Raw genomic sequence first — 11,267 nt, 5'->3', positions numbered from 1 at the left:
TATGGGGCGGCGCACAATTGGCCAGCGTCGTCCAGGGTAGGGGAGGGAATGGCCTGCAGGGATGTAGCTCAGTTGGTAGAGCATGGCGTTTGCAATGCCAGGGTTGTGGGTTCAATTCCCACGGGGGACCAGTATGAAAAATAAAAAAATAATGTAAGTCGCTCTGGATAAGAGCGTCTGCTAAATGACTTAAATGTAATGTGTGTGCTGATGTGTGTGTGATCTGGTTAGGGATGTATGTATGTGTGTGTGTGTGTGTGACTTAGCCCAGTTGGAGCTGAGTGGAGGATGGGTGAGATGGTGTTGTCTTAGGGGACCATATTAATTAGATGAATGACTTTAGGGGGTTAATTTGCATCCTTGTCACACTGGTGGACAGACTGCTTTCTGAAGCAGGAAGCACCAGTGACTTGGTTAATAAAAAAGTGGTCAGATGACGCTAAGCTACAGGACTGTTTTGCTAGCACAGACTGGAACATGTTCCAGGATTCTTCAGATAGCATTGAGGAGTACACCACATCAGTCACTGGCTTCATCAATAAGTGCATCGATGACATCGTCCCCACAGTGACCGTACATACATACCCCAACCAGAAGCCATGGATTACAGGCAACATCCGCACTGAGCTAAAGGGTAGAGCTGTCGCTTTCAAGGAGCGGGACTCTAACCCGGACGCTTATAAGAAATCCCGCTATGCCCTCCGATGAACCATCAAAAAGGCAAAGAGTCAATACAGGACTAAGATTGAATCGTACTACACCGACTGACGCTCGTAGGATGTGGCAGGGCTTGAAAACTATTACAGACTACAAAGGGAAGCACAGCTGCAAGCTGCCCAGTGACACAAGCCTACCAGACGAGCTAAACCACTTCTATGCTCGCTTCGAGGCAAGCAACACTGAAGTATGCATGAGAGCACCAGCTGTTCCAGATGACTATGTGATCACGCTCTCCGTAGCCGATGTGAGTAAGACTTTTAAGCAGGTCAACATTCACAAGGCCGCAGGGCCAGACGGATTACCAGGACATGTACTCCGAGCATGTGCTGACCAACTGGCAAGTGTCTTCACTGACATTTTCAACATGTCCCTGACTGAGTCTGTAATACCAACATGTTTCAAGCAGACCACCATAGTCCCCGTGCCCAAGGACACTAAGATAACTTGCCTAAATGACTACCGACCCGTAGCACTGACGTCTGTAGCCATGAAGTGCTTTGAAAGGCTGGTCATGGCTCACATCAACACCATTATCCCAGAATCCCTAGACCCACCCTAATTTGCATACCGCCCCAACAGATCCACAGATGATGCAATCTCTATTGCACTCCACACTGCCCTTTCCCACCTGGACAAGAGGAACACCTACGTGAGAATGCTGTTCATTGACTACAGCTCAACGTTCAACACCATAGTGCCCTCAAAGCTCATCACTAAGCTAAGGATCCTGGGACTAAACACCTCCCTCTGCAACTGGATCCTGGACTTCCTGATGGGCCGCCCCCAGGTGGTAAGGGTAGGTAACAACACATCTGCCACGCTGATCCTCAACACGGGGGCCCCTCAGGGGTGCGTGCTCAGTCCCCTCCTGTACTCCCTGTTCAACTCCCTCCAACACCATCATTAAGTTTGCCGACGACACAACAGTGGTAGGCCTGATCACCGACAACGATGAGACAGCCTATAGGGAGGAGGTCAGAGACCTGGCCGTGTGGTGCCAGGATAACAACCTATCCCTCAACTTGACCAAGACAAAGGAGATGATTGTGGACTACAGGAAAAAGAAGAGGACCGAGCACGCTCCCATTCTCATCGATGGGGCTGTAGTGGAGCAGGTTGAGAGCTTCAAGTTCCTTGGTGTCCACATCACCAACAAACTATCATGGTCCAAACACACCAAGACAGTCGTGAAGAGGGCACAACAAAGTCTATTCCCCTTCCGGAGACTGAAAATATTTGGCATGGGTCCTCAGATCCTCAAAAAGTTATACAGCTGCACCATTGAGAGCATCCTGACTGGTTGCATCACCGCCTGGTATGGCAACTGCTCGGCCTCCGACCGCAAGGCACTACAGAGGGTAGTGCGTACGGCCCAGTACATCACTGGGGCCAAGCTTCCTGCCATCCAGGACCTCTATACCAGGCGGTGTCAGTGGAAGGCCCTCAAATTTGTCAAAGACTCCAGCCACCCTAGTCATAGACTGTTCTCTCTGCTACCGCACGGCAAGCGGTACCGGAGTGCCATGTCTAGGTCCAAAAGGCTTCTCAACAGCTTCTACACCCAAGCCATAAGACTCCTGAACAGCTAATCATGGCTACCCAGACTATTTGCACTGCCCCCCCACCACCACCCCATCTTTTTACGCTGCTGCTACTCTGTTAATTATTTATGCATAGTCACTTTAACTCTGCCCACATGTACATATTACCTCAACTACCTCAACTAGCCGGTGCCCCCGCACATTGACTCTGCACCGGTACCCCCCTGTATATAGCCTCCCTCTGACAGCTCCACAGCTAGGCCAAAGGTAAAGCCAGCTTTTCTCCCCTGTGCTGTGGGAGTGTGTAACTATACATTACTTGCATGTAAGCTAGAGAGAGAGGGAGTAAGTACATCAGCAGAGGCTGGTGGGAGGAGCTATATGTGTTTGATACTGTTCCATTTATTCCATTCTAGCCATTACAATGAGCCCGTCCTCCTATAGCCCCTCCCACCAGCCTCATCTGAAGTACATGTGTATTAGAGTGAGGGAGAGTTGCTTAATAAGTGAGTATGCGAGTTCTGGGAGTATTGTTCACTCTGGGATTCACAAGGAAGTTCCTGCCAGCGATACTCAGCTCCTTCCTGCATTCCAGAGGCCTCCCATTTCCAGCATATTTCATATCCCACACATCACTGCAGAGTCATGTGCTTGTTTGTGTGTCTGTGTCTACGTCAGTGAATGTGTTTGAATGCCTGTGTGATCCATCTTATCCCAGCAATGTTCTTCCACTCTGAGAGGGAGGCTTTTTCTGTTGTTCTTTTGTTGTCTTTGGCAAAATATATAATTCAAACCAGATATCACATTTGACAAAAAAAACAAGAGATGTAAAGAGTATGGAGTCTGTTTTAACATCTTGCCAATATCACTGAAATGTAATTGAACTGCATTATTCACTGCAGCAGTTGACATTATCAATGTCCCTCCCTGGATTCAAAGAAAAAGGACTCCCCCAGTCACTTATCCAAATATCACAACATGGGCTAACAGTGACTAGCACGGCTGGATTGTGTACTTACGGGATATTTAACCAACCCCTTGCTGTGCAGATGATCTCATCACTCTCTTCTATCACATCTCCTCAGGTGCAAGAGGGGGAAGGGGAGTAAGGGGGAGTGGTGGGCTGTGAGTAGGGAATAGGGTTCATGGGACTGATGGGGTGATTTTGGTTGGGGAGGGGGGAGAGTTTAGGGAGGAGAGAAATTGGGGCGAGCAAGGGTGGTATGGGGGGCCCTTTCAGCCTGTGTGAATGGGAAAGGGAATGTGAGTGTGAATGGGTCAACTCTCAATGCTCCTGTGTGCCACTCCAGCATTGGCATAGAGCGGCCATTGTCAGGGTCTAATGAGCTGAGCTGCACTCCATCCACTCCATCCAAATTGATGCATCTATCTGTCTCCTCAGTGCAGTGATTGCACTGGCCGTTGGTCCACTCAGGTCACTGTTCTGTCCCCCAGATCAAACCTTCCGCTCTCTCTGTCATCCCTGTCATATGCACACTCAAATGACTTAATTTGGGAAATGATGAAAGCTGCTATTTTCCACTAGAAGAAAATATAATAGTCAATCAGATTATCTGTCATCATGGCCAATGAAGTGAGGAATATGATTGTGTAGTTTCATTTACTTTGAAAAATGAAGGATAGTTTCTCAACTGTTTTGCAGAATTGCAGAAGTGCTGTTCCAAAGAGCTCAAACGAAGATAGAAACAGAGGAAGTGATGAAGATGGAGTAGAGTTTGACGATCTGATTCAGAAGAGACTATTCTTCCTAGAAACTCCTTCCGAATGTTACATGTCAATGTCACGTCTTCTTTAGAGCAACTCTAGTCTTCTAGATATATAGATAACAGACCTGAGGCAACAAATGTTCTCTCTTTCTTTCTTTTCTTCTCCCTCTCATACTTACTCACCAATATGTCCAGCTTCTATATCCAGCTTCTATGTCCAGCTTCTCTTTCTTGCTGGATTCGCCATTTAATTAAACTATAACTCAACTCCTCTGCATGGATCAATGACCCCAGCAAAATAGTTATTCATTTCTTGATCCTGCTCAAGTTGCACACAGACTAATAAGATATGAAACACAGTCAGTAGACAGAGTTTATAAAGACAGATAATCTCCCTACAGCATGACTGGCTTTTTCAGAGGCAACACTTCAATATTATTGACCATTGGAAAAATGACATTATACTTATCTATAGCTAGCTACGGATACAGTATATTGCTGTCACGTTCGTTCAATGACGGGTCAGACCAAGGTGCAGCGTGATATGCGTACATGTTTATTCAACTTAATAAACACATGACAAAACAATAAATGAAACGAAACGTGAAGTGCTAAGGTAGACACACAACAAAACTTAACAAGATCCCACAACTCAACAGTGCCAATAGGCTGCCTAAGTATGATCCCCAATCAGCGACAACGAGCGACAGCTGCCTCTGATTGGGAACCACACCGGCCAACATAGAACTATACATACTAGAATGACAACCATAGAATATACACACACAGAATATACACACCCTGACTCAACATATACGAGTCCCCTGAGTCAGGGCGTGACAGTACCCCCCCCCCAAAGGTGCGGACTCCGACCGCACAACATAAACATAACAGGGTAGGGGCCGGGTGGGCATTCCGCCTTGGAGGCGGATCCGGCTCCGGGCGTGACGACCTCTTACTCTCCGCCTCCCTGTTGCGCCCCTGGTCTGGTCTGGACCTCGCCGCGCTGCTTCCCCTCTCCTTCCTCCCACGATACACCAGGCCCTGTCTGGACCCTGGTGTGGGAGACCCCGAACCTGGAGAGGGGCTGACGTCATGGTCTGGACTGGAGCCGCTGACTGACAGGCACCGGTGGAACGGGCACGGGCCGTGCCAGACTGGACACACGCACCACTGGTCTGGTGCGAGGAGCAGGCACGGGCCGGACCAGACTAGGAACACGCACCACTGGCTTGGTGCGGGGAGCAGGCACGGGCCGTGCCGGACTGGCGACGCGCACCACTGGCTTGGTGCAAGGAGCAGGAACAGGCCGGGCCGGACTGGCGACGCGCACCACTGGCTTGGTGCGAGGAGCAGGAACAGGCCGGGCCGGACTGGCGACGCGCACCACTGGCTTGGTGCGAGGAGCAGGAACCGGCCGGGCTGGACTGGCGACGCGCACCACTGGCTTGGTGCGAGGAGCAGGAACAGGCCGGGCCGGACTGGCGACGCACACCACAGGCTTGGTGCGAGGAGCAGGAACAGGCCGGGCCGGACTGGCGACGCGCACCACAGGCTTGGTGCGAGGAGCAGGAACAGGCCGGGCCGGACTGGCGACGCGCACCACTGGCTTGGTGCGAGGAGCAGGAACAGGCCGGGCCGGACTGGCGACGCGCACCTCTAGCTTGGTGTGGGGAGCAGGCACGGGCCAAACCGGACTGCGAACACGCACCACTAACTTGGTGCGAGGAGCAGGAACAGGCCGGGCCGGACTGGGGATGCGCACCACTGGCTTGGTGTGAGGAGCAGGAACAGGCCAGACTGGCGACGCGCACCACAGGCTTGGTGCGAGGAGCAGGAACAGGCCGGGCCGGACTGGCGACGCGCACCACTGGCTTGGTGCGAGGAGCAGGAACAGGCCGGGCTGGACTGGCGACGCGCACCACTGGCTTGGTGCGAGGAGCAGGAACAGGCCGGGCCGGACTGGCGACGCGCACCACTGGCTTGGTGCGAGGAGCAGGAACCGGCCGGGCCGGACTGGCGACGCGCACCACAGGCTTGGTGCGAGGAGCAGGAACAGGCCGGGCAGGACTGGCGACGCACACCACAGGCTTGGTGCGAGGAGCAGGAACAGGCCGGGCCGGACTGGCGACGCGCACCACAGGCTTGATGCGAGGAGCAGGAACAGGCCGGGCCGGACTGGCGACGCGCACCACTGGCTTGGTGCGAGGAGCAGGAACAGGCCGGGCCGGACTGGCGACGCGCACCACTAGCTTGGTGTGGGGAGCAGGCACGGGCCATACCGGACTGGGAACACGCACCACTAACTTGGTGCGAGGAGCAGGAACAGGCCGGGCCGGACTGGGGATGCGCACCACTGGCTTGGTGTGAGGAGCAGGAACAGGCCAGACTGGCGACGCGCACCACAGGCTTGGTGCGAGGAGCAGGAACAGGCCGGGCCGGACTGGCGACGCGCACCACTGGCTTGGTGCGAGGAGCAGGAACAGGCCGGGCCGGACTGGCGACGCGCACCACTATCTTGGTGCGGGGAGTAGGCACGGGCCGTACCGGACTGGGAACACGCACCACTATCTTGGTGCGAGGAGCAGGAACGGGCCGGGCCGGACTGGGAACAAGCACTACTGGCTTGGTGCGAGGAGCAGGAACAGGCCCGGCCGGACTGGCGACGCACACCACAGGCTTGGTGCGAGGAGCAGGAACAGGCCGGGCCGGACTGGCGACGCGCACCACAGGCTTGATGCGAGGAGCAGGAACAGGCCGGGCCGGACTGGCGACGCGCACCACTGGCTTGGTGCGAGGAGCAGGAACAGGCCGGGCCGGACTGGCGACGCGCACCACTAGCTTGGTGTGGGGAGCAGGCACGGGCCGTACCGGACTGGGAACACGCACCACTATCTTGGTGCGAGGAGCAGGAACGGGCCGGGCCGGACTGGGAACAAGCACCACTGGCTTGGTGCGAGGAGCAGGAACGGGCCGGACCGGACTGGCGACACGCACCACTGACTTGGTGCGAGGAGCAGGACTGAGTTCCTTTATTAACCCCCGCTCTTTCTGCTGCCTAACCAGCTCCTCTCTCCATGGCTCCACTATTTCCTTCTCCCTTTTAGCCTCCTGTAGCGCCTCCCTCTGACCGAATAACTCCTGCTCCCTCTGAACCAACAGCCCCCGTAACATGGTGGCCTCCTCTCCTAACCTGCAGATCCGCCCTTCCACGGCCTCCTGCTGCCTCGTCGTCCACCCCGTGTGCCCCCCCCCCAACATTTTCTTGGGGTTGCCTCTCGGGTCTCCGTCGTCGGCACTGTTGCCGCCGTTTCTCCTCTCCTACCTGGGCATCTACCTTCATCGCCTCCCGATAACGGACGGCCTCCTCCTTAGTAATTCTCCCCCAACCGAGGAGGACATCTACTAAGGTTACCTCCCGTTGAGTCCCAGGCGTTTGCTCCTTCTGGGCACGCTGCTTGGTCCTCGTTTGGTGGGATCTTCTGTCACGTTCGTTCAATGATGGGTCAGACCAAGGCGCAGCGTGATATGCGTACATGTTTATTCAACTTAATAAACACACGACAAAACAATAAACGAAACGAAACGTGAAGTCCTAAGGTAGACACACAACAAACCTTAACCGGAACAAGATCCCACAACTCAACAGTGCCAATAGGCTGCCTAAGTATGATCCCCAATCAGCGACAATGAGCGACAGCTGCCTCTGATTGGGAACCACACCGGCCAACATAGAACTATACATACTAGAATGACAACCATAGAATATACACACACAGAATATACACACCCTGACTCAACATATACAAGTCCCCTGAGTCAGGGCGTGACAATTGCACAGACAGACGCTGCGTTAGATATAATATTTAAAACCTTCTGTACATTTTCTTTTTTCCCTGCATTGAGGAGTGTGGCATTTACAAGTCTTTGATGAATTGGTCAGCAAGGTCAACCACATGAAAGACATGATGACATTTGAAAACATTCAAGAGCCTAATGAACCTCTCAAGCATAAAGCAGAATGAGGAAGTGGTCTGTGCGAGCAGAGCAGAATAAGCACGCTATTTAGCACTAGAGTGGCAAACTGTGCACATTACAGCTGACTTGTGTGTATTACAAAGGTATACTAACAAAATATTTTTTTTATTCCTGCTTAATATTGGCTCAATACTGACAACAACCTGAAGAACAATCTGAGTGTTTAAGCAGGTCATACACTGAGGTTATCCTATATTATAAGAAATATCCAAGGCTTGAAAATAAGTTACCTGTGATTCAAAGCATTGCATATGTACACCAACGTCCCCGCTTATTCAAGGTGGTTGTGTGCACATAGCTATGTTCTTCAGCTTGATTGTGTGTTTGATAGTGATCTTATGCAGTATGTTCCCAATTGGTGACAGCAGATAAAAACCAAATATACCGAAATCTTTCCACTTTATGATATATTTTAGTCATTTAGCAGACACTCTTATCCAGAGCAATGTACAGTTAGCAAGTGCATACATTTTCATACTTTTTCATACTGGCCCCCCGTGGGAATCGAACCCACAACCCTAGCATTGCAAGCACCATGCTCTACCAACTGAGCTACAAAGTATCAAGTATCAAACTTGGTACATTAATACTAGATACCTTAAGGAACTTTTTAAAGATGGGAGGCAGTCTGGGAAGCATGTCAGTCAACCAGGGCGCCATTTTAATAAAATGGCTGCCATTCGGATTTCCTGTTAGAAGAAAATCATTCCAAACAATATCTAAATGTCTTTGTAATGTTATATACCCACTAAATATATCCCACAAATAATATAGACAATAGTTATGATCATAAAATACTCTTAAGACCTTTATGGGGGTCATATTGAGGTCATTTTGACCATAGTCCAGCGGCTATTGGGAAACATTTTGGGACTTTGTGGTACAGCCACCAAATTTCACACACAGTTGGGGTATGTCTAAATAAATATTTTTGGCTATAGTGCCATCACAGATTTTGTCCATTACCCCCCTGGTAATATGGCCCCATGCAACCAGCTGCATGGGGCCATATTGGACTAGATTCACTTGGCCATATCTCCATAAATAATTGCCACATACAGCCCAATGATGGCTTAAAATGTTTGAGGGGGTCTGGAAAACACAATAAAATGGCCCAAAAATGCCATATATTCATATCCTTAAAACTTTTAGTAGAAAAGGGGTGAAAACATGTGGCAACTTACTGTTTATTGTAAATGTTTTCATGGCTAGTTCCAATAATTTACATGTAAACACTCTAAAAAGTAATATGGGTGTTCCCTGAGGTCTACTGATTACAATGATATATAATATAATATTCTGTTTTGTGTAAATTCAAAGAAAATGTTCAGGAAACCTGCTTTGAACACGTCACTTTGTACAGTAAAATCCCATAGGAATGTATTATGTCCAGCAGAGAGACAGGTAACCCTACACAAAGTAAGTACAAGTCTAAACAAAGATGTCTAGCTATAGTGCCATTTCAGATGTAACATATTATACTCAGTGGTGTAGTGCTATTTTGTGCCTCAGTGCACATTTTTTTAAATGACGTCATCATTTCTCAATCAACGTTTGCACCGTAGTCTGTTGAATAATATCATTTTATATTTCATTTTATATGCATAAAACGCATCATGCAAATGCACGGTCTGCCTATGCAGACTTTGCATTAATAAATGTTTGAATATTTAATACCCTCAAACACCAAATTAGGCCTAACTAATTTCAAAATAGGCCATCATTGTCAATCGTGAATGATAATTATTCTCGTTTTACGGGTAAAACGTCCAAGCTGCATCTGAATGCGAACCATAACCATTTAATCTCACTCAGTTTCATGAGAATATGTATTAAGATCTTCTTGAGTGATGTGAGTAAATACTCTTTGAGCAGATTTCAGAGGAGATGATATTAACAAGCTACAGACTAACCTTCCTGTATTGCTTCCATCAGAGTACATTTATCCTATGGCACGCGCTGTTTAGTTTTGGCCACATCATGAGAAAAAAACGTGACCTTTCAGTACAATCATCCTTAAATCTCAAAAGAAATTACGTGGTGTTTTTGGTCTTACAGTAACGTTATAGTATGCTATTATATTCAGGCTGTTATGCAGAATACGAATTAATCATTCATTAAGTGATCATATGGGACATTGATTCGTTGCTCCGGTGCGCTCCGGCAGCACTACACCTGTGAATATATTCCGTTTTCCAAAATGACCATCAACAAGCTCCATAGCGCCATATTGGACAGGATTTACATGGCCATATCGCCATAAATAATTGGTAGATACAGCCCAATGATGGCTTAAAATGTTTGAGGGGTTCACAAGAACACAATAAAATGGCCCAAGTATGCCATATACACTGAGTGTATAAACATTAGGAACACCTGCTCTTTCCATGACATAGACTGACCAGGTGAATCCAGGTGAAAGCTATGATCCCTTATTGATGCCACCTGTTAAATCCAATTCAATCAGTGTAGATGAACGGGAGGAGACAGGTTAAAGAAGGATTTTTAAGCCTTGAGACAATTGAGACATGGATTGTGTATGTGTGCCATTCAAAGTGCCTTTGAACGGGGTATGGTAGTAGGTGCCAGGCGCACCGGTTTGAGTGTGTCAAGAACTGCAATGCTGCTGGGTTTTTCATGCTCAACAGTTTCCCGTGTGTATTAAGAATGGTCCACTACCCAAAGGACATCCAGCCAACTTCACACAACTGTGGGAAGCATTGGAATCAGCATGTGCCAGCATCCCTGTGGAACGTTTTCGACACCTTGTAGAGTCCATGCCCCAACGAATTGAGGCTGTTCTGAGGGCAAAAGGGGGTGCATCTCAATATTAGGAAGGTGTTCCTAATGTTTTGTACACTCAGTGTATATGTATCCTTTAAATATTTTGTAGAAAAGTGGTGAAAAAGTGCCAAAAGTATCTACCAAAATTACTGATTCTTGAACATACTTTCATTCTCATTTTCTGTATTTTACATTTAAACACTTAAAATGGTCAAATGGGTGTTCCTTAAAGTCTACTAATTACAATGCTATAAAATATGATATTCTGTATTTTGTCAATTTCGGGAAATGTGACAAGAAACCTTCCCTGTACTTACTTTCCTGTACTTAGAATGTTGAAAATGAAACCATGGACATGTAGTGTTGAGCAGGTGAGGAGCTTGGAGCTTGGCGTCGGGTAAGTTTGGCTTTATACATAGCTTGGGCTTTGTCGAGTAAGGCTTAAACTATGTATTTA

This window comes from Coregonus lavaretus, assembly GCF_964263955.1.
Source record: "Coregonus lavaretus genome assembly, chromosome: 11".
Classification (NCBI taxonomy): Eukaryota; Metazoa; Chordata; class Actinopteri; order Salmoniformes; family Salmonidae; genus Coregonus; species Coregonus lavaretus.
Note: the sequence above shows the minus strand (reverse complement) of the source record.